Source organism: Eublepharis macularius, chromosome 7 (assembly GCF_028583425.1).
Source record: "Eublepharis macularius isolate TG4126 chromosome 7, MPM_Emac_v1.0, whole genome shotgun sequence".
NCBI lineage: Eukaryota > Metazoa > Chordata > Lepidosauria > Squamata > Eublepharidae > Eublepharis > Eublepharis macularius.
In genome coordinates this window covers 133,915,170-133,940,515 of record NC_072796.1, presented here as the reverse complement: position 1 = coordinate 133,940,515, position 25,346 = coordinate 133,915,170, and the positions used below count along the sequence as shown (strand labels likewise).

Below are 25,346 nucleotides of genomic sequence, written 5' to 3'. Positions count from 1 at the left end.
CTTGGTTAGATATGAGCTAATGACAACATTTCATTCTTGCAATTGACAACATACATTGTTTGTTTCCTTCCCTATCTTTAAAGTCTGTTTTTTAAAAATTATTTCTAGTTGGAGTTTATAGAGAGAGTGAATTATTCATTTGAATAACAGAACTGTCCGTCGAAGAGGTAAGTGTGTAAGAAGTAGTAAGAAGTGTGTAAGAAGTAGTACTACTTTGACTGAATACTACTTTGAATGTGTTTTATGTTAAGGCTTCAGAATTTCAATAATATTTCGATCAGTGCTTCTGCTCTCCCCTTATGGAACATGTTTCCTGAAACAAGGAAGGTTCAATGTTTGTTGACCTTCAGAGAGGCTAGTAAGAATTTGGTTTGAGTGATTGCTTGTGGTAGTTATGTTAGGCTATTTTATAACAGATTATATCTGTCCCCTTGGATATGTGATCTTTATTGTTTAATGTCTATGCATGTGTTTTCAGATTTGTTATAACCAGCCCTGAACAGTTGGAAGAATGGGGTACCCATTTATAAAGAAATCATTCATCATATCATCTGCCATTTTTCTTCCCGTATCTTTTTTTCTGTCAATCATAATTTTGTTCTAGACTTCCTCTAAGAACCTCAGAGAAACATACATCGTTTCCCCTCCTTTATTTTATATTCATAGCAATCCTATGAAGTTGGTTATTCTGTGAATAACACACTAAAGTCACCCAGTTAGCAAGGATTTGAACCCATGACTCCCCAGTGGCAATCAGGCATTCTAACATATCTCTTTGTCTGCTGGAACTCTCAACCATGCCAGCAAGGGAAAATCCAAGCTGCCATGTTGCAAAACCTGTAGCTGCCATCAGTGATTTTCAATTCCTTGGATGCTCCCAATGTACCTACATCTCTTTCTCTTAGCAGGCATGGCGATGTAAGAAAAGGGTACAAGAACCTCAAATGCAGAAATTAAACAATGACCAACTTCAGCAAGATATCCCTGTCTCCTTTGGAAGATGAACTACTGGAATACGGTGATATATTGAATGGTGCTGAAATTCCAATTTATGTCCCAGAATGGAACTTCAAGACCCATAGTATCATCATCTACAGCTTCATTTTTGCTACCAGCATTTTGGGCTTGTGGGGAATGGAGTTGCCATCTGGCTTCTTGGCTTCTGCATGAAAAGAAGTCCAATCACCATTTATATCCTGAACTTGGCTGTTGCTGACTTTGGAGTCCTTATATCTATAGTTCTATTCAGTCTTCTAGAATTTTTACCACATCTCCCTATATTTGTTGATCACACAGCTGTATGTCTTTTCCCATTCACATTCTGTACTAGTCACTTTCTACTTACAGTCATCAGCATTGACAGATGTGTGTCTGTCTTTTTTCCAATTTGGCATCGATGTAACTGCCCACCCCATTTGCCCATCATTGTGTGTGCCCTAATATGGGTTCTCAACTTCCTGCTCTGCGGAATTCAAATCATTTTCAAAGCTTTGAAGCTCTCCAAAAATTATCTTTTACTGTACCCATTTTTTGTGAATTGTGTGCTTTGCTTCCCACTCATTACCATTTCCACCCTGACTCTGTTGTTCAAGGTGTGCTTCAAACCTCAACAACACAAGAGAGGAAAGCTTTTAACAGTCATCTTGCTTACTCTCCTTTTCTTCCTTATTGTTGCTTTCCCATTCAATGTTGTTGTCTTGTTCCCTTATTTTTCTCATTATGTATTTGCCTATCTATTCCATTATGGCTTCTTATGTGCCTCTCTAAACAGTGGTATCAATCCATTGATCTATTTCCTGATTGGAAAAAAGAAGAGGGGTCAGATAAGGGAGAACATAAAGGCTGTACTCCAGAGGGTTTTCAAAGAGGAGGAAGAGTATGGAAAGAAAACAGTTCACAGCAAAGCAAACTGTGTAACAGTTATGTAATGGCTCCTATTTTGAATGTTATACAAGAAAGAGCCCCGTGGCACAGAGTGGTAAGCTGCACTACTGCAGCCCAAGCTCTGCTCACGATCTGAGTTCGATCCTGGCAGAAGCTGGGTTCAAGCTTCTTTCAAGATTGACTTAGGCTTCTGTCAAACCTTCTATCCTTCTGAGGTCGGTAAAATGAGTACCCAGTTTCCTGGGGGTAAAGTGTAGATGACTGGGGAAGGCAATGGCAAACCACCCCATAAAAAGTCTGCCGAGAAAATGTCGTGATGGGTCAGTAATGACTCAGTGCTTGCATGCAGAAGGGACTATCTTTACCTTTACAAGGTATTTATTTACCAAAGGCTGAACTGTTATCCTGAGGTGGGGCAATCGATGTCTGGACACTCAGGTACAGCTATTTAAGACCGTCTGCCTTTTCTCAGCAGGCTTTTTGCTCCCAATTGAATAATGTAGGATTCACTGTTGGCATTTCGAAAAATCAAGCAGGAATTTTTGGGCTTCCTTCATATTGTGGATCGAACCTTTATGTCTGATTAACATTGTTCAAGGATGAGTGGTTTTTTTAAAAAAATAATCTGCCTAGTAGTAAGACTGGTTAGGCCATAACCAAGTCTGACTAGGTCTGTGTGGGTTACCCCAGTATCAACAGGGCAATTGGCAGTCACTTGATCTTTTCTAAAAATATGTAACGAACTAATAAAAACCCTGCTTTCAATTGGTACAATAAATTATTACACATTTGGGAGAGCAAATCTACACTTTCCATAAATGCTTGGTACAATATTGATATAGCAAAGTTTAATAGCTAACAACTACACAAATTCCCCTTCCATATAACTATACAGCAAAGGTAGTTCCTTTTCTATCATGAGCTGATTTAAATAAGACATTTGGTAGCCCTGAACAACAAGATCCACACACACACACACACACACACACACAAACACAAAGTGATCTGATACACAGAAAGATTAAGTGGTTTTTCGTCTTCGTAAAAGCTTAACCGATTCTTGCTATATTTGATTGACTTGCTGGATTTTTGCTTCACTTGCTATATTGCAACATCCCATTTTATTTTGTTATCTAATGACAACTATGCCGAAGAATGTTATTAAAATTTAAATGAAGAACTAAAAAACCCTCCAAGTATAAATTCTTAATGCATTAAATTGATAATTAAAAAAATAGGAGACTATAAACTGTCTGGATTTATCTTCATCTGTATGTTTGGTCTGATCAGGAGCTCAGCTGTTTCTCTGTCTCTCCATTATTTTATTTATTTAGTATATTTTTGGCCTGCTTTGAAAGATCATGGAAATCATGCATTAACAACGTGAAAGGCTGTTCATCACATATATGTGAAGGCTGGTAATGTAAATATTCAGTGTTCGATGAAAGACAGTTGGTACATTTCTAATCAGGTGCGGACAAGGGAGGGAAGGCAATATGGTACAGCCTGATCTCATCAGATGTTGGAAACTAGGCAGGGTCGGTACGTAAATGAGGGACCATCAAGGGAGACTCAACAGAGGCAGGTAATGCAGTTGGGGTGGGGGGGTAGTTGTGAATTCCCTGCATTGTGCAGGGGGTTGAACTAGATGGCCCAAGACGTACCTTCCAGTCCTACGATTCTATGATTCTACACCAAACCACTTCTTCTTCTCACTTGCCTTGAAATCTGCTTGCTAGGGTGTCCATAAATTGTAACTTGACAGCATATAGGCATGCATGCAAGAATGAGACAGAGTTTTCAAATTTTTAAAATGTTTATTACTGCAAAATGAAAAAAAAAACAGATTTCCCCCCCCCCCCCCCATATTGGTTATAAAAATACTATTAGCAAATCTATACGTTTAAATCTAGATCGTCCGGAACAAATTGAAGTGGTGAAATGAGATTGATTGTGACAACTGCTATATTTTTGCCTGTGAAGAAGCAATTGAGTGAAACGGGACTGGATTCTTTACCTGCCGGCAAAACAACTTATCAGAATCAACTCAACTGCTGCAGGCTTCTGCATTCCTATAGACATTTTTCAAGCAATTCATTGGATGGAATTGTAAATGACATATTGCTCTTGAATGTTGTTTGTTTTCCCACCATTGGGCATTGTATGGATTTGTATATGTGTATTTACATGAATTGGTATTTATAGTAACTTCTAGAGCACTTTTGCAACTTTATATAAATCATAGTTGTTTATAGCTGGTGATTGTATACTTCGGGGGGTTCTTTGTATTCAGTTGTTGTCTGTGCCCCGAAGCAGAGAGTTTCTTGTTGTTGGTTGTTGTGGGTTTTCCGGGCTGTATTGCCGTGGTCTTGGCATTGTAGTTCCTGACGTTTCGCCAGCAGCTGTGGCTGGCATCTTCAGAGGTGTAGCACCAAAAGACAGAGATCTCTCAGTGTTGTTGTTATTGTTGTTGTTGTTGTTATCCCCACAACAAAACACTGGGGTGTTTTGGTTAGGCCCTGGGGCTGATAGAACCCCAGAGAGCCGTGACTAGCCCAAGGTCACCCAGCTGGCTTCAAGTGGAGGAGTAGGGAATCAAACCTTGCTCTCCAGATTAGAGTCCCGTGCTCTTAACCACTACACCAAACTGGATCTCTTTTAAGTCTTTTGGGAACTGTAAAGGCACATAGGGTCCATTTTTGTTGACCATCAGTTAGATTCCAAAAGACCCGCAAATAGTTTAACAGTACATTAACATCCTCAAAATTAAATGAGTATTCTAATATGCATAATGACTTTTTTCCAAAAGGGCTGAATGACTGAACATGTCAAAAGCATATGCTTAAGAGATGCATCTTGTGAGTTACACCACCAACACCAACACCTAGACACTGTCCTCAATCTTTTAGTAAAAAGGCACTGTTGTATCCAACATACTCTAAATATATTTTTTTTGCTGAATAAGCAGAAGCTTATAGCAGCAAGAGCTGTAAGGCTTATAGTGAAATTCTAAGCAGAGTTACTCCAGTCTAAACACATTGAAATCAATGGGCTTAGACAGGAGTATCTCCTCATAGGATTTCATTGTTAAAGCCTTAGCCCGTTGCTTTAGCAGAACTGGACATTCCAGCTCATTTTCCCATTCATCTCTAATTCTCTGGGTATCATATTTATTGACTGACATTAAATATTTATATATAAATATAATAGGTTTCATTTTCTGTATTGATTCAAGAAGAGTTTCCAAAACTGAGATTCTGAAGTAGTCAAAGCAGTCATATTTGAACACCAACAAATGTTGCAATTGTAAATATTACCATTCAGCAGAAGTTGGCAAATCATATTTAAGAAAATGACAAAAAACTCATTATCATGCCCCATCAATTGTTCTAAGGCAAAAATTCCCTTGTCTTTCTAATTCTTCCATAAAAAGGCCTCCCTGAAAATGAAGGCACAGGTCACAGCGGTTGTCAGATCCTCTTTTTTCCATCTGCGGCAGACCAGGCAACTTGTCCCTTACCTGTCAACCTGTGACTTAACTACAGTGATCCAAGCAATGGTCATCTCTAGGCTAGATTACTGTAACTTGCTCTACGTGGGACTGCCCTTGAGCCTGACCCGGAAATTACAGCTGGTACAAAATGCAGCGGCACATGTTATTACAAGAGTGCCAAATAAGGCACATATAACACTGTTCTTACGCGAGCTGCATTGGTTGCCAATGGAGTACCGGATTAGATTCAAGATTCTAGTATTGACCTATAAGGCCCTGTATGGACTGGGACCAGCGTATCTATGGGACCATCTCTCCCCATATATTCCCCGGAGGACACTCCAATCAGGAGACAAACAGCTGTTGGTGGTCCCTGACCCTAAGGAGGCCCACCTAGCCTCGACTAGAGCCAGGGCCTTTTCGGTCCTGGCTCCCACCTGCTGGAACGCTCTGTCTGCTGAAATCAGGGCCCAGCAGGACCTACTATCCTTCCGCCGGGCCTGCAAGACAGAATTGTTCCACCAGGCATATGGCTGAGGCTGGGCCTCCACCAGCCTAAAAAAAAGGGAGGGTATAAAATTTTAACCCTCCCTGTGAAGGCTGTCCACCATCCTGTTTTAAATTAGTATGGATTTTTACTGTATTTTACTATGTCATTTTTATTGTGTTTTGTATTTTAATATGCTGATATCTGCCCTGAGCCCACTTGCGGGGAGGGAGGAATAGAAATTTGAAACAAACAAACAAACAAACAAACAAACAAACAAATGCCTAATTTTTAAGTCTGGGCTGGATCATAATGTTAGTTTAGCATGTGAGAACGAGTCAAACTTGATTTTATATGCCATACTAAGAAGATTGCTGGAATGAATGAAATCCATTTTAATGTAGGTAATGCTTCTCAGCATTTTGGCTAAGATCAAGTGCAATGTTTTCAAATATTGAGGGTTTACATTTTCATGAGAGTGAGCCAGAATATTTAGGAACAGAGCAGATTATAATCAGACATTGGAGTCTTAGGTACAGAAGATTAATATACTTTCACCATTTGACATATATGAGCTTTCCGTAGAAGAATGAGCTGGACTTGAAAGGGGTATTTTTATGAACATTTCCTTCCATGAAAATAAGAGGCCCCCTTTTGGAGCCTAGGTGGAAGGGCTCTCTCTCTTTTCCATTGGGGGTTGCTACAAAGAGAAATGAGAGGGACGGCAGCATAGTATAGCCCGATCTCATCTGATCTTGGAAGCTAATCAGGGCCTGTACTTGGATGGGCAACCACCAAGGAAAACTGTGCAGAGGAAGGCAATGTCTGACCACCTCTGCTTCTCACTTGCCCTGAAAGCCCCTTGCTGGGGTCGCCATAAGTTGCAACTTGACAGCACAGGTAATTATTAAATGACAAACATTGATTGCAAATTCTAGGGTCTATGGAAGATTTCCAGCTCTACTATGTCTGAGAGTCTCTACTCCATGCCTCATAATTTCTGTCCCTGATCTATTGCATATTGCATTGCAAGATCCCCTTCTTCCTTCCCTTTCATCTCTATTTCCTTTCTGCCTACGCATTTTAATTTTATTTATTTACATTATTTATGGCAAACTACTTCTGCTTCTCATTTGCCTTGAAAACCCCTGCTGGGGTCACCTTAAGGCAGTTGTGTCTTGATGACACTTTACACACATACATTATTGGTAGTCTGCCTTTCTCACTGAAACTGAAGGCAGATTACATAGTGTGAGTTGACACAGTCAATTTCAGTTTTGGCTATGAGCTTGTGCGGGGCATGCAAATGGAAGCAACAAAGGTAATTAACACCACAAACTTACTTAGAGTTACATTGAAATCAATGTACTTAAATCCCATTTAGGATTGCACTTTTAATTGGAACAGGATGCACAGAAGGCATTTGTTTTTATGTAACTGTAATAACCAAATTAGACAGACATAAGAATATTATCTTTCTCAGATTTAAGTACATTGGTTTCAATGTAACTCTGAGTAGGTTTAGAATCATAGAATCATAGAATTATAGAATCATCTAGTCCAACCTCCTGCACAATGCAGGAAATTCACAACCACCCCCTCCCCCAACTGCCCCAGTGACCCCTGCTCCATGCCCGGAAGATGATGAAACACCTCCAGGATCCCTACCCAACCTGGACTGTAGAAAATTGCTACCTGACCCCAAGGTGGTGATCAGCAATGCCCTGAGCATGGAAGAAGGGGCCACAAGAACGAAGCACTGGCGTAACCCTTCCTGTGGGAGTTGGGCCCCAAACGGGTCGAACTGGGTTGAATGGGGCTGAAATCAGACTAGTACAAAACATGCATGCACCCCCACACCTGCACAATGGGTGATTTTAACTACCCACACATTGACTGGGCCAATGGGTGTTCAAATCGGGGGAGAGAAAGTGAGTTTCTAGACTGTCTCAATGACTGTGCTATGGAACAGATGGTTACAGAACCTACTAGGGGAGAGGTGATCCTGGATTTGGTCCTCAGTAATGCTGAAGACCTGGTGAGAGATGTAAATGTGATTGCACCACTTGGGAACAGTGACCATAATGTTATTGAGTACAACATATGTATAAATAGGAAATTGCCAAATAAGACCAACACAGCCATGTTTAACTTCAAAAGGGGTAACTTTTCTGAGATGAGGGGGTACATGAAGAAGAAACTGAAAGGGAAAGTAAAAAAGGTCAAAACACTTGGGGAATCTTGGAGACTATTTAAAACTACAATCCTGGAAGCTCAAATTAAATATATACCGCTGGTTAGGAAAGGCACAAATAGGTTTAGGAAAAGGCCAGCATGGTTAACAAGCAATGTAATAGAAGCTGTAAAAGGTAAAAAGGATTCTTTTAGGCAGTGGAAAACTAGTCGGAGTGAGGTTGATAAAAAGGAGCATAAGCTGTGGCAAAAAAAGTGCAAGTCTGTGATCAGACAGGCAAAAAGGGAATATGAGGAGCATATTGCAAAGAACATAAAGAAAAACAATAAACAATTCTTTAAATATATTAGAAGTAGGAAACCAGCTAGGGAGGCCGTGGGGCCCTTGGATGACCAAGGCGTAAAAGGATTACTAAAGGGTGATAGGGAAATGGCCGAGAAGCTGGATGCGTTCTTTGCTTCTGTCTTCACTGTGGAAGATAAGAAGTGCATGCCCACTCCGGAAGCACTGACTTTGGGAGGGGTTTTGAAAGACCTGAGTCACATTGAGGTGACGAGAGAGGAGGTTATGCGACTGCTAGATAATTTAAAAACTGATAAATCACCGGGCCCAGATGGCATACATCCAAGAGTTCTGAAAGAACTCAAGTGTGAACTTGTAGATCTCCTCACAAAAATATGTAATCTGTCATTAAACTCTGCATCTGTTCCTGAGGACTGGAAGGTAGCTAATGTTGTCCCCATCTTTAAAAAAGGTTCCAGGGGAGATCCGGGAAATTACAGGCCAGTCAGCCTGACGTCAATACCGGGTAAGTTGGTGGAAACTATTATCAAAAATAAAATTAGTGGGCACATTGATGACCAAAAGCTGATGAGGAAAACTCAGCATGGGTTCTGTAAGGGAAGATCTTGTCTCACCAATCTGTTAGAGTTCTTTGAGGGAGTGAACAAACAAGTGGACAAGGGAGACCCGATAGATATTGTTTATCTTGACTTCCAGAAAGCTTTTGACAAAGTTCCTCATCAAAGGCTCCTAAGTAAGCTCAATAGCTATGGGATAAAGGGCCAAGTCCTCTTGTGGATCGAAAACTGGCTAATTAATAGGAAACAGAGAGTGAGTATAAACGGGCACTTCTCACAGTGGAGGGTGGTGAGCAGTGGGGTGCCACAGGGGTCGGTATTGGGTCCAATGCTTTTTAACTTGTTTATTAATGATTTGGAATTGGGATTAAGCAGTGAAGTGGCTAAATTTGCAGATGACACGAAATTGTTCAGGGTGGTGAAAGCCAGAGAGGATTGTGAGGCACTCCAAAGGGATCTGTCGAGGCTAGAAGAGTGGGCATCCATGTGGCAAATGAGGTTCAATGTAGCCAAGTGCAAAGTAATGCACATTGGAACCAAAAATCCAAAATATAAATACAAGTTGATGGGGTCTGAACTGGCGGAGACTGACCAAGAGAGAGATCTTGGAGTCATGATAGATAACTCACTAAAAACGTCAGCACAGTGTGCGACTGCCATAAAAAAAGCTAATGCTATGCTAGGGGTTATTAGGAAAGGGATTGAAAACAAATCAGCCGGTATCATAATGCCTCTGTATAAATCGATGGTGAGGCCTCATTTGGAGTACTGTGTACAGTTCTGGTCGCCACACCTTAAAAAAGATATCATAGCACTGGAAAAAGTACAGAGAAGGGCAACTAAAATGATTAAAGGGTTGGAACACTTTCCCTATGAGGAAAGATTGAGGCGCTTGGGGCTCTTTAGCCTGGAGAAAAGACGACTGAGGGGAGACATGATAGAGGTTTATAAGATAATGCACGGGTTAGAGAAGGTAGAGAAGGATGTGTTTTTCTCCCTTTCTCACAATACAAGAACTCGTGGGCACTCTATGAAATTATTGAGCAGTCGGGTTAGAACAGATAGAAGAAAATACTACTTTACACAAAGGGTGATAAACACATGGAATTCGTTGCCACAGGAGGTGGTGGCAGCTACAAGCATTGCCAGCTTCAAGAGGGGACTGGACAAATATATGGAGCAGAGGTCCATTAGTGGCTATTAGCCACAGGAGATAGATGGTATTCTCTTTGTGGGGAGGTGGTGCTCTGTTGTCTTGGTGCTGGAAGGAAGGCAGTGGGAGGGCTTCTGGTGTCCTGGCCTCACTGACAGTCCTTTAGATGGCACTGGATTTCTAGCCACTGTGTGTGACAGAATGTTGGACTGGATGGGCCACTGGCCTGATCCAACATGGCTTTGCTTATGTTCTTATGTTCTTATGTTCCCAGGAGTGATGTCATCATGCAGGCATGCGGAGGCACGTGGCACTTCCCACTTGTGCAAAGAGCATGATGGGAGTGGTGAAAAGGTAAGTGCCAGGTCCCCACTCCCACTAGGAAGGTAATAGGACCTGGCAACTTTACCCAAACTGCTGTACCTGGATCCCCAGGAACAGCCTTTAATGGGCATTTGGAGATGCAGCATGAGCAGAGAGAGAAGAAAATCACACTTTGTAGGAGAAAATTCAGATATGGCTGAATTTAAACTACACACAATAAGCTGTGGTGAACTGGGATATATGAGAAAGGTAATATTCTTATACCTCTCTAATTTAGTTATTACAGGTACATAAAAACAAATGCCTTATCTGCATCCTGTTCAGATTAACAGTGCAATCCTAAATAGGATTTAAGTACGTTAAGTAAAGTATTTAGGATATGGGAGAAAAAGAACATGAGAAAAATGGGCCATGACTAACAGCGAAATCCTAAACAGAGTAACTCCAGTATAAGCCCATTGATTCCAATGGGCTTAGACTGGAGTAACTCTGCTTAGAATTCCACTGCAAGTGACCAGGTTTCCAGGAAAGGCATGTTTATGTGGGCCTAGAAAGCTAAGTGAGACAAATAAAAGTCAGGAGAGTCATAACTAGAGATGGGCACGATCTGGATTACAATCAAAAAACCCCCACGATAATGGCAATCTCCCAATCGTGACCTGGTGGATCGTTGTCTTCCATGGCAAACGATCCAGCAGTCAGGACTCTGGGGCGATTGTGATAGGACCGGGAAGCTAGACATTCAGGCGCCAACAATCTGTTTCCCTGGCAACGGAGGCAGGGGAATGCCTGAGCTCTGTTTGAAACTTGATAATATTTCCCCTAGCGAGGAAAAGATCTGCTCAGTGTTAACTCTTTCAAAAAACCCTTGCTTTGAGAGCAGCTATCAAGCTGTTTTGCGCTCCTCTCCTGAGTTCATTCAGTGCTGAAAGAGTTAACTGAAAAGAGATATCTCTCTCCTCCTGGCTTCTCAGCCCAGTGCCTGCTTTTTGCAAGAAGTTGGTATGTGATTTGATGTTTCATTTGTGTTTTTCCTATTTAAAAAACCATGGGATCCGCGAGGATCCGTGTGGATCCTGGTTTTACTTTCTTCCTGTTTAAAATATGCTTTTGGAAGACTGGCTGCTCGCTTTTAAAATCGGGTGGAATGGAGGATTCTATCCCTGCTTTTTTTTAAAAGCTGGCTGAAACTTGTTGATGGGGTGTCTCTCTCTCTCTCTCTATTTGGAGGCAGGGATGGGTTAAAAACTTTCCCCCCCTCTGCTCTAAGTGTGTGTGTGTGTGTGAGAGAGAAAACACCGGGTTAAAAACTTTCCCCCCCTCTGCTCTAAATGCGTGCATGTGTGTGTGAGAAAACGTCCCCTCACTGAGGGGAGGCGGCTCGTCGCAGAGTTAAAAACTTTTTCCCCCATCTGCTCTAAGTGTGTGTGTGGTGGGGGGGGGTGCCCCTCCGATCCCAGATCCCAGATCGGAAACCGGACTTCATCGGAGTGAATCGGTGATCTGGACTCGTCACCAGCATGGATCCACAAACAGCTTGATCAGTATTTTTTTTTGGATCGTGCCCATGTCTAGTCATAACAGCCAAGCAGCATGGCTCAACATCCAGATGCATTTAGATAGTTTCCCCATTTGGAATGGGAGATTAATTTGGTTCACTTACAGGATCATGTGTGGTTTTCCTTTGGGATCTATAATATATTGCTTGATATTGTTATGGTATAGTGGCCTTCTGTGGCCTTCTGTAGTATCCATAAAACTCTCCTCAAACACCCCATTTCATACGTTTCAGTTTTCTTCCTGTCACCTTTCTTCATTGTCCAACTTTCACAGAGGTACATGATAATAGGGAATAATAGGGGTGTGCATCTGCTCATAGAGTACAATAAAATACACAAACATAAAAACCAGCAATTAACACATAAGGCAGGAAGAAGTGGTGACTGAGGAAATGCTAGATTAAAAAAAAATCTTTACCTGTAATGGAAGACAGCAGTGGAAGGGAACAGACAAATCTCCGTAGGGTGAGAGTTACAGAATTTGGTGCCATGACCAGTTTTGCCTCGGAAGACGGGGGGTAAAATAAGGTGTAAAATTCAAGAATAGGGTGACACATAATGGCTCTGATCCCGACTAGTATTTCCATGGTTGCAAGGACGTCATCCTGTGGAGCATGATCTTCTTGCCTCTACCACACCGCACCCCAAAGTCTCTCAAACTTAGTGATCCTATTCCCCCAGTGGTGGCAGAGGATTCCCTGCTTCCACTCTGCCCTCCACCACCATTTACTTGGCTGGAGGGAGGGGAAGTGCAGGAACGGGTCTCCTGGGTGCACTCCTGGAACAGCATGATGGCATCACTTCCTGGAAGTGACATCATTGTGCTGCCCCAAGAGCATTCCTGCACTTTGCAGTGTCCAATTTCATAGAATCATAGAATCATAGAGTTGGAAGGGACCTCCAGGATCATCTAATCCAACCCCCTGCACTATGCAGGAAATTCCCAACTACCTTTCCTTCCCCCCTACACCCCCAGTGACCCTTGCTCCATGTCCAGGAGATGGCAAAACTCTGTCAGGAGAATCCCTAGCCAAACTGGCCTGGGGAAAATTGCTTCCTGACCCCAAGGTGGCAATTGGCATTACCCTGGACATTTAAGAAGGGAACACAAGTACTAAGCACTGACGTAACCCTTCCTGTGGGCCGAATTGGGTTGAATTGGGCTGAAATCAGACCAGTGCAAAGCACGCATGCACTCCCACACCTGCACAATGATGTCACTTCCCGGAAGTGATGTCATCATGCAGGTGCGGAGGCACGTAGCACTTCACACTTGTGCAAAGAGCACGATGGGAGTGGTGAAAAGGTAAATGCCAGGTCCCCCCTCCCACTAAGAAGGTACTAGGACCTGGCCACCTCACCCAAGCTGCTGCACCTGGATCCCCAGGAACAGCTTTTAATGGGCATTTGGAGATGCAGCATGAGCAGAGAGAGAAGAAAATCACACTTCGTAGAAGAACATCTTTGTGCCCAAGGAACCAAAGCCAAGTCTTTGAAGATCCTTGCTGTGTTGCCACTCACCTGTGTTTTTAACAGGCCATTACTAATGTGACATTGCAAAAGTTATGGACTTTATTTAGCATTAACATTAATCAGTACAGAGACTTGGGAGTTAACTGGCACATCAGATATCCAAGAAATATCACTGCTATCTGATGGCCAACAGATATATACATTCAAATGATGATAATAAAAAATCCTACTGAAGCTAGCTGACACTCTAGGATGATCTAGAAGGGGGAGCGTATTCTGTCACACGTGGGCACTGGAAACTCCTATGGCCATTCAAAGGGTCCAATGAAGTCCAATCTATTGCTCTGACAATCATCGTAGAAATTTACTTTGATTTAATTAATTTGATTTTTACCTGCTCTCCCTGCAAATAGGCTCAGGGCTGGTAACAACATTATAATAACAATAAAACAATTTAAAATACAATACATAAGAGTAAAAACTGTTACATGATCAAGTTCAAACCAGGTTAATGAACAAAACAATGACCCACAACCTGCCTCTCAATCTTTTTTTGTGTTTCCAAAGAAGCATCTTTTATCAGCATGTGTGCAAAAGATTGGGACAAGGTAGAATTTAAATGGAGTAAACAAATAAACACATTGCCCAGCAAACAAACCATAGCATTCTTTAGAAGTGGAAAGATAGCCGCACCCCAGTTACTCACCTTCTGCAGAATATGTCGGGGTATCTTGTGAAATAAGCAAACGGATCTTGCTGCTGGCACAGTGCCTTGGTACAGTCTAAACCAATTTGTGTTTTATAGCCTTAGAATAATTCTGGATTTTGGAAGGTGGAGCCTTCCCAGAAAGGGACTGGATGTTGTAAGTTAGGGTTGCCCAGTGGGACATGTTCTGCTTGATAGATTTATAGCACAACCCGATGCAGAGTGATCTCCATTTACGTCCATTGGTTTCAGAGGGCTTAGACTAGAATATCTATGCACAGGATTGCACTGTTAAGTGAAAATGAATCTGTTAGTCTTGACCAAATGCCCGATATTCAGTGCAACATGTGGCATCGTAAAAAATGGATTTTGTTGGTTAGCTGTGTTAGTTTGTCTGTAGCAGTGGAAAAGAGCAACAGCCCAGAAGCATCTATAAGTCTAAAAAAAATTTGTTAGGGTATGAGCTTTCATGTGTCATGAATCACATTTTCAGATCTTCTGATCATTCAGAGTCACAGCTCACTTCTTCAGATCTCAAGTGAGCTGTGACTCACAAAAGCTCATGCCTTACCACAAATTTTGTTAGTATTATAGATGCTACTGGAATCTTGCTCTTTTACAAATAGATTTTGATGTGAGCTGCCTTTAATAGGATAAAGTCTTTGAAGTAGGCATGGGCACGGAATGGGAAAAAAACAAACCATGTGGTTCGTGGTTCGTTCATTTTCATGGAACATGAACTACAAATTAGTCAAACTTGAGCCAGGTCCAAACCGGTTCGAGGTTCGAGGGAGCCTAGAACCTTCATGGTCACAGCCAAACTAAACAAGTCTTTCCCAATATACAATACTCACCAAATTTGCACGTGACCTAGTCCTCACTGTCCTCTAAAGACCTTCCAAGTTTCAGAGAGATTGAACCCCAGGAAAGGCATGATCCATGGGTCCCTCCCTTTTGTGTCATTTTCTCTTCACAGTGGCAAAAACTGGACTGTCTGCTGGAAGCTACTTTGAGGGGCTACAAACTGACCTTTCCAATGCCGAATACTCACCACATTTGCAGGGGACATAATCTGCACTGTCCTCTGAAGACCCCCCAAGTTTCAGAGAGATTGCATCCAGGAATGGTGTGATCCATGGGTCCTCCCCTTTCCTGTCTTCTTCTCTTCACAGTGGAAAAAAGTGAACTGTCTGCTAGAAGCTATTTTGAGGGGTTACAAACTGACCTTCCCAATGTCCAATACTCACCAAATTTGCCGGGAACATAGTCCTCACTGTCCTCTAAAGACCCTCCAAGTTTCAGAAAGATTGAACCCTGGGAAAGGTACGATTCATTTTGTCATTTTCTCTTCACAGTGACAAAAACTAGAGTGTCTGCTGGCAGCTACTTTGAGGGGCTGGCCCTTTTCCTGGCTGGATGGGCAAGAGTGGAAGCTCTCTAGTTCGCAGGGACAGCTGCCAATCAAGCATGGAGGCCTCAGATTGGGGGCAATCAAAAGACTGCCACCATTGCCTGGGCAATGGATTGAATGGTGCAAAGTGTCTGGCTTTCTGAACCAGCCATAGAATGGAATGGAACAGTAGGAAAAGTCGTTCGTTCCATAAAAACATGGACCCACGGAACATGTTTTTTTGAAAATGAACCAGTCGTTCCATTCAGAATTTTGTTCCGTGATTCGTTTCGTGCCCATCTCAACTTTGAAGGAAGGATGTGATCTTATGTTGAATATCCTGTAAGACTGTAAGTTTGCCATTCTGAAATGTTTTATATTCTCCCCAGAATGGAGAATTCTTCTTTAATAAATCTCATAGTCTAACAAGGAAAGAGAATGCTCATTATTTATTTATTATTATTCATTATTTAAATAATGGAAATATTTATTGTCTGCTTTTCTCACATGATCTCAAACCAGACTACAGTGACTGAGGCAATACAATCAACAGGATGGGATAGCCAATAAACAATGCAATTGGATTTTGACTGAAAAAATCTAAAACCAACCAAAAATCTGAAACAGAGCTGAAACAAAGCACAATTATTAGCGTAACATGTTAAATGATGGAAAAATTACAAAGTAGGATCTTATTTATATTTTTTATTTATATTTCAATTTATATACTGCCCATCCCCGGGGCTCCTACAAAGTAGGATCTTACTTACAGCAACAGACAATATGAATAATGCACAGTACTAAAGACCACAGTCACTAACCCTTTACCCAGGTAACCCTTTACCTGGCCTAGGGAATCAATGGATTGGCGCCAGTCTCTCTGGCATCACAAATCATTCACGAATCAAACAAATCGGCCTCAAAAGTCATGAATTTCATGAAAACCACACCCCCATGAAAAATGTTTCACGAAACACGAATTGGCCTGATTTGTCATGAAATTTGATTCATATTTTGATTTGTGCATATGTCTACTGCTAACTTCTTTAAAAGTACCTCTAGATGACCGCAAGGCTGTATATCATGATGTCATAGTATGGTGTGAAAGATGAAGCACTGAAGACATTTAAGTCTGTATATTTAGCAAAACACATGATTCCATTCCTTCTCCATAATTTTTTCAATTTATTTCTTGTCGATTTTTTTCGTGTAGGTAAATACACTTCAGTTTGCAGGTAAGAAGATAGCAAATAATCATTGGAGATTTCAGTATGTCTAAACAAGAATACTGCATCCATTTTCATAGAAGACTTGAAAATCTCTTTTTTTTTTTGAAAAATTTTTATTGGGTTAGAATCCATTATTTCCACATTTACATTCAATTTTCCCCAATTTTTTCATCTCTAACCCCCTCCCTTTCCCCCCCCCCTTTTTGTTGACTTCCAACAGCTTTCCAACCCTTTGTCCCCTTTCCCTTACTTTTATTAGCTTCCTCTATCTAAAACAAATATATATTCTCCATTATTCTAAGCAGTACATCCTTAACTATTTTTAACATTATATGCCCAAACTGTAAGCCTTTGTTTCTATCTTAGATAAACAATTTATCCCAATTTTTCAATTTCAGGTATTTCTATATATCATAAACCATATAGATCATACATTCGTTTATATCAAACAATTTGACTTATTCTCTATATATATTACTCATTCTATCTTTTTATAATAGTTCTATATATCTCTCCTCACGTAGTCAATCAATTTGACCCATCTATATCTTCAGACATTCAGTTTGGTACAAAACTTGTCAGAAAAAAAAGAAAATATTGTTAGTTAATCGCTCCTTATATTTAGTCCTTATAATTAATTATTTTCTCTATGTTCTGTTTGTTAACCTATATATATCTATATATATGTCAATCTATTAATCTGACTGCTTATTAATTCACATTTATCTCTTCTCCCCCCGGTAAAGTCTCCCCCCTCTACTTCAATACTTCAGTAGTTCTCAAACTGCCACAGTTTTCCTCCCACCTCCCATTTCTTCTCCAGGTATTGTTTCAGCTTCTCCCAGTCTGTGTTGAACTGCCCTGAGTCCAGATCTCTCAATTTTCTTGTCATCTTGTCCATTTCAGCCATATACAGCAATTTGTAAGTCCAATCTTCCATAGTTGGCACTTCTTGTACTTTCCATTTTTGCGCATACAAAAGTCTAGCTGCTGCTGTCATATAAAATATCAACGTCCTGTGTTGGGCTGGAATTCCCTCCATTCCCAAGTTCAGTAGCAGGAGTTCTGGGTTCTTATTAATTTGAAATTGTAAAATTTCACTCATTTCTCTTATTATTTCCCCCCAGTACTGCCTGGCTACCTCACACGACCACCACATATGATAGAGGGAGCCCTCATGCTTCTTACATTTCCAGCATTTATTAGAAGTATTCAAATTCCCTAGCGCAATCTTCTTTGGTGTCATGTACCAACGATAGATCATTTTATGAATGTTCTCTTTGATATTAATACATGTCGTTGTCTTCATTGTAGTTTTCCACAAGTATTCCCATGCCTCCATTGTTATTTCTTTATTAAAGTTTATAGCCCATTTCACCATTTGTGTTTTAACTATCTCATCCTCGGTATACCACTTCAACAGTACTTGGTATACCTTGGATATTCTTTTCTTATCTTCTTTAAGAAGGGTCTGCTCTAGTTCCGAATTCTCTATTCGTATACCTCCCTTTACAGAGTCCGAATTATATAAGTCTCTGATCTGTCTATACTGGAACCAATCGTAGTTAGGTGATAGTTCCTCTTGTGTCTTTATTCTAAGTTTGGATGCTTCAGTTTTAGTTATTTCTTTATACGTTAAACATTGTTGTTCATTGTCAACAGCTCTCGGGTCTATCACCTCATATGGAACCACCCACAAAGGGGTTCCTTCTTGTAGATAAATTCTGTACTTCTTCCAGATTATGTATAGACTTCTCCGAACAAAGTGATGCAGGAACATCGAGTTGACCTTTACTTTGTCATGCCATAAATATGCGTGCCATCCAAATATTTTTTTATATCCCTCTAGGGCTAATAGTTTCTTGTTCTTTAATGTCATCCATTCTTTCAACCAAACTAGGCAGATTGCATCATGATAAAGTCTCAGATTGGGCAGTTGCATTCCGCCTCTTTCCTTTGCATCTTGTAAAACTTTCACTTTCACTCGAGGCTTCTTGCCTGCCCAAACAAAATCTGATATTTTCCTCTGCCATTTTTCAAATTGTTTGGAGTCTCTGATGATTGGTATTGTCTGTAGCAAAAACATTACTCTTGGTAACACATTCATCTTAACTGCTGCAATCCTACCCAACCACGACAAATTCAATCTATTCCATTTAATCAAGTCTCTCTCTATCTGAGTCCATAGTTTTTCATAATTGTTTTTGAATAGATCTATGTTCTTTGCAGTTAATTCGACTCCCAAATATTTCACTTTACTTGTTACTTCACAATCCGTTGTTTCCATTAACAATTGTTGTTTCTGCTTAGTCATATTTTTGCATAATATCTTTGACTTCTTTTTGTTAATGAAGAAACCTGCCAAGTCTCCAAACTCCTTGATCTTATCTATCACTCTTGGCATGTTCTCCAATGGGTCCTCTACAATTAACATTATGTCATCCGCAAATGCTCTGACCTTGTATGAATAGTCCTTTATTTTTATTCCACGAATTTCATCATCTTGACGTATTTGTATCATCAGAATCTCCAATACTAAAATGAACAACAATGGAGATAACGGGCAACCTTGTCTTGTTCCTTTACTTATCGTCAATTTCTTGGTCAATTCATCATTCACCACAATTGCTGCAGTCTGGTCTCTATAAATTTCCTTAATTGCTCTGATGAATCTTTCTCCCAATTGTAGCTTTTCCATAGTGGCAAACATAAAGTCCCAGTTTAAATTGTCAAACGCTTTTTCAGCGTCAACAAAGAAGAAACCAACCTCTTTGTCACAACGCTTGTCATAATATTCAATAGCATTGATCACTGTCCTTAAGTTGTCTCTTATTTGTCTGTCTGGCAAAAAGCCTGCTTGTTCCTCCTCTATGACTTCCGAGAGCCACCCCTTCAATCTCTCCGCCAATATCTTCGCAAAAATTTTGTAGTCATTGTTGAGTAGCGATATAGGTCTATAATTTTTCACATTAGTCAGGTCTTGGCCCTCTTTTGGGATCAATGATATATTCGCTTCACTCCAAGTTTCTGGAATCCTTTGATCCCTTAAAACCCCATTCATCACCTCTTTTAGGAATGGTGCTAGTTCATTAGCCATTGTCTTATAGAATTTAGCCGTAAGTCCATCTGGCCCTGGCGCCTTTCCTAGATTTGCAGATTGTATTGCCTTACTTATTTCCTCGTCAGTTACTTCACTATTCAACTTATTTCTCCAAGCTTCCGAGATTTCTGGAAGTTTGGTTTTCTCCAAATATGACGCTATTGATTCTTTGTTTACTTCTTTTTTATTATACAGCTTAGCGTAAAATTTATAAAAGGCTCTACTAATGGTAGCCTGCTCCAAATACGTTTTGTTATCTTCGCAAATTTTATTTATTATCTTCTTTTCCCTTTTCTTCTTCAATTGCCATGCCAGGTACTTCCCAGGTTTATTAGCACCCTCAAACGCTTTTTGATTCAGTCTTTTGAGATTCCACTCCAATTCTTTATTGCTCATTGCTGTTAGCTGTTCTTGAAGTATTTTAATTTCCTGGTATACCTTCTTTTTCCCTGGTCTCTTTTTTAGCTGTGTTTCTTTGGCTTTTATTTTCTCCTCAATCTCTTGTCTTTTCTCCTCTTTCTTCTTTCTTGCTCTACCATTTAAGTCCATTAGTATGCCCCTTACAACCGCCTTGTAAGCATCCCAAACTTTATTGGTTGGTACTTCTTTATTCACGTTGTATTGTATAAAAAACTTTGTCTCTCTTCTCAGTATTTCCATATTCTCTCTTTCCTGTAACAAGTCCTCATTTATTCTCCATGCTTTCCTTTTTCTCTTTTTTCCAAATTTCCACATAATTGGGTTGTGATCTGAGCCTACCATAGGCATTATTTCTACCTCCTTAGTCCATAATGCTAAGTCTTTTGAGGCCCAGATCATATCAATTCTTGATAATGTAGAATGCCTTGCAGAATAAAAAGTAAACTGTCTGCTTTTAGGATATTCTCTCCTCCATACATCTTCAAGAGTCTCTTGTTGAATCAACTCAAAAAAAAGCTTTGGTAATAGTCCTCTTTTCTTTTGTGCCGTTGTAGTCTTTTTGTCTAGTTCCAAGTCTGTCACTCCATTGAAGTCTCCAGCAAGAATTATCTGGTCGTATACAAGATCGTCTAAATGCTTCCTTAAATCCTCAAAGAAGCTTTCTTTTGCACCGTTAGGTGCATAAAGTCCGACTACCAACACTCTCTTTAAATTCCAAATACATTCCACTGCTACAAATCTAGCTTCCACATCTCTCATAACAAATTTTGGCTGCAGCTCCTCTTTTATGTACAACACCACTCCTCTTTTTTTCTTGTTGGAGGCCGCTACATATTCTTTGCCCAATTTTCCAGATTTTAAATATTTTACATCCTGCTTTCTGATATGGGTCTCTTGCAAACAAACAATGTCACATTTTTGTTTTAGTAGCCAGTGAAAAGTATTTTTCCTCTTATTCGGTGAGTTTAGTCCATTTACATTCCAAGATAATACTTTACACTCCATACTCATGATCTTGTTGGTAAGTCTTTTTCATTGTCCTTAATAAATCGCTCCATCTCTCGCTCAGATCTGATGCGTTTTTTGGCCCCTCCAAACTCAAAGGACACTCCTTCCGGTAACTCCCATCTGTACCTGATTTTCATGTCCTTCAAAATCTGAATTAGCACTTTATATTTTTTCCGGTCCAGTAACACTGATCTGGGCAGTTCCTTCATTATAATAATCGTCTTGCCATCAATCTCCAATGGATCTTGAAACTGTTTTGTCACAATCCTCTCTTTCATATTTCGTGTCGTAAACTGCACAATCACATCTCTTGGTAGTTTCCTCTGGGTTGCTATTCTCGAATTCACACGGTATGCCACATCTAGGATAGCCACAACTTCCTCCTCCTCCTTCCCCAGGTACTCAGCCAACACCTCAGTCATCTGTTCTTGCGCTGACTTTCCTTCCACTTCTGGCAAGCCACGAAAACGTAGCTGCTTCTCCATATGTTTAGTTTCTGCAACTGACATTCTCCCCTTCACCAATCTCATCTCTGTTTGTTGCGTGTCTGCTAAATTCTCCATCGCGTCTTCTACTGTTTTAACTCTCTGCTGCGTTCCTTGTAATTCACTTCGTATTGTTTCCATACCTTTTTTCACTTCTGACAGCTCCGATTTTACTGTCTGTGTAACCTCTTTAACCTCTTTTATCAGCTCCAATTTCGTGTCCTTAAGTTCTTTAATCATATCTAAAAGTTTTTTGTCCAGGTTTTTATCCAGGTTTTCTATTGCCGATTGCCACTCTTTTTTTGACATCGTGGGGCTTGCTTTAGCTCGCTCCCACGAATCCGCTCTCTTCCTTAACTCCGTGGCGTAAAATTTAACGTTTTTCTATTTTAAATGTCCCGGTCTTCTTATAGAAATTAAGTTTTAAAGAGTCCAAAATGTCGGGCGTCTTTTCTCTATGGTTTCTCTATGATTTTGTAATCCAAGATGGCCTACTTCCTCTTCCGCTGAAGCCGCGACCCTTCCCCTTTCAAAAATGGCGATTCCCTACTTCCTGCCCTCCAGCAAGGGCCGCTTCTCTCCAGCCACTCTATTGTTATTACGCACTTCCTGTCTCCCGTCTTCCCACAGCAGATCTCGCGATGGTGTCTTTTTCTCACAGCTCCAAAGCCACAGGTATTCAAAACAATAGTCCCATTTCTTTAATAACTTCTTTAAACTTAGTCTCTTTTTAAATTCGATTCCTGCCGAGTCTTCCCCTCCTTTTCACTAGTCTGTTGCAGTTTAAAAATCTACTTTTTTTCCTCTCTGTTTTTATCAATCTGTCCCGTCTCAGAAGATAATGATCTTTACCTTCTCTTCACTTTTCTCGGGTTGTAATCGCTGTTTCGATTTTAAGTTCTCCTCTCAGCTTCTTCCCCCAATCGATGCTTGGGTATGTAGGTCTTATGCCAGCCGAATTGGCCCCAAAACTGCCGCAGAGATTATAGCCGACCCGTCGCAAGGTGGGACCTCAAGGATCGGGGGGAGACTCGCTGTGTAGAGCCCCCCCTCGTCCGAGATCTAGCTCACCCTAGGGTCTTGAGCGTTCTTTGCCTGCTCCCCGCCTGAGAGCAGTCGGCCGCGGGCTATTTTCACCCCGCCGGCCGGTTAAAACGGCAGTCCGGTCAGCTCCGCAAGTGGAGCTGCGTTAGACCTCCATGGATCCCAAACAGGAAGTCCGCCAGAAGACTTGAAAATCTCTGATAGTACTCCATGAAATTCTGTGTTCACATGTGCTGTGCTATTTTTTTTTTTAAAAGACAGCACACTTTTGAGGTTTTGTTATCTTCATCTGCGTGCTTAGCCTGATGAGGAACACAACTGTTCTGTGGTTTCTCTTTTTCCATTTTAAGAAGAAATCTGTATCTCAAAGTATGCTGTTGATGACTTTGATGTTCTCAGAATATTTTGCACTAACTTTACTGAGGTTTTTTTTAGCTGATTATCCTGTGGCCATTCAAATCACTGTCATTTCCCTAAATATTTTCATTTCCTTCTTTCTTCATGCAATGCATTAACAATCATTTGCTTTTAGGTAGATTTCTGAACCCTCAGAAGCAAGCCAAGAAATGAGATATCTTCAGATGTTCGCCCACACATGCATCTCATATTCAAAACTATACTACCTTTGACTTTATATGTATATATAAAAAAATCTCAGAATGCATTGCAGTAATCTTATCTAATCTAATCTAAACTAGTGTGGCAACCTTGGCCATGGCCGACCGCTACTACAGCCAGGTGCTGTGCTTTGCTGCCCTAGATGGAGAAGGGGCAGCCCTCCTTCTTCCAGGGCATCAAGGCCTTGTAGACAGGTCATGGTAATTAGACTTGGTGGAGTCATAATATAATTTGGTCACTGGCAGGTTAGACAAATCCACCTGGGAATGCTGCAAGGGTGGAGCTGAAGGCCTCATAAGGCCGTTCTGCCCCTTGGTGTCTCAGTTACACCTTGTGCTCAGCTCACCTACCTCACCCTATTTCAGTGCAGGTTTAGCTGGTTGCTGTTTATTGGGGCCAGGTTGGATTTTTTTCTCCTTTTCTGCAATTGGCAATTGGGTGAGGGTGTTTTCACCTACCTTGCATTGTCAGACAAGGGAGGTAATTGGCTGTGGTGGATCGATTTGGGTCTCCCTGGGCAGGTTAGAAAATGAACGGGTCGATGAGCACCCTTGTAAATTAAGAGAGACCACAATTCCTATGTTATTTTCTTTATTCGTAGAATAACTGTGGTGGTGTTTGTTGTGGCCTCTGATGAAATCGTGGCTAGATGAAATAAGCTGAATGAGTTAATCTTGTCGGGCCAACCCGGGACTTGGCTGGTTCCTGGGAACCTCTGTCTGTTTCCACCTAGTACAAGAACTAATTCAGAAGATTACTGTCTGCCAAAATAAAAAAAAAAAAAAGTAAAAAAAAAACCAGAAGATTACTGTCTGCCAACTTGGTTCCACATTTCCTTCTGCTATATTACTGATGGCTTATGAACGACACAGATGCTTGGACTTTGAAAGGACTCTAAAACAAATGGACATTCACTTGATTTACTTTGTCTCCAGCACCATTTTCTTGTTCTTGGGAGGCACAGTCTGTTGAAATTGACTAAGACTGGTCTCTGTATTTACTCTACTGAGATGTTTCTTTAAAATCTCTTCCTGACATTTGTGATTTATTACTGACTAGTGTTTAAGAATTACATTTTGTATTTACATTTTGGTACTATTTGTTGTCTTACTGATTCATTTTTCCCTGGGTTTCGGTCTTTTGTTTGCTTTGGTTCAGTGTACTCAGGGTTGCCCTTATTGTATTAGTACAGTGAGCACCCTTGGCATCCCCATTGGTGGGGAATTAGAGTCTGTCAGGAGCAGCTGGCTGCTTCATGGCACAATTGCAAGGACAGATGCCCTGTTGGGGAACCCCTGGACAAGTCAGTCCTCCCCCAGCCGATTCACCCAGATAGGTCAGGGTGGCGGTCCAGGAGTGACCCCAGGGCCTGACCTGTACCGCTAGTTAGGGTCTTGCCATTTTGACAGATACGTTGTGTGATTTTAATAAAGTGTTCCTTTAGTTTCCCAACTCTTGTGTCTGCCTCTTCATTTTGAGTTGGGGAGGCAATATTTAGAATTCTATCACTTTGCTCACTTGGGGCCAACACAGAAAGAACTATGTTGAAAAACAATGATGAGGTAATCTTTTCTGAAGATAAAGACTGAGCTACATTATCATGTTAAACATTAGTCATTCATTTCAAAAGAATAAATAAACGTAGGAGAGGGATGTTTAAGCCTAATCTCATGTTTCTCTGAGCTTGCACAACTCAATGTAAAAGATTGTCACAACCTGAGCACTTGGCTTTCTACAGGAAAGAACGTTGACAGACGTTTCCTGGAAAATAAATAGTAGATGGTTTATCAGGTGCAAAAACTGTCTATTGCTGCTTTGTTGATTCAGCTGACTTGTCCTGTCTACATCTCACAAGCAGCCCTTGGAGTAAATCTTTGCAGAGACATTTGGTGTTCCCTGGACTACATCTTTAGAGACTG

At 40.8% G+C, this 25,346-nt stretch overlaps 1 pseudogene; it reads left to right on the top strand.

Annotated features, from left to right (window-relative positions):
- The first annotated feature begins 960 nt into the window (after window positions 1–960).
- Window positions 961–1,928, top strand: LOC129333986 (mas-related G-protein coupled receptor member H-like; annotated as a pseudogene).
- The last annotated feature ends 23,418 nt before the right edge of the window (window positions 1,929–25,346 follow it).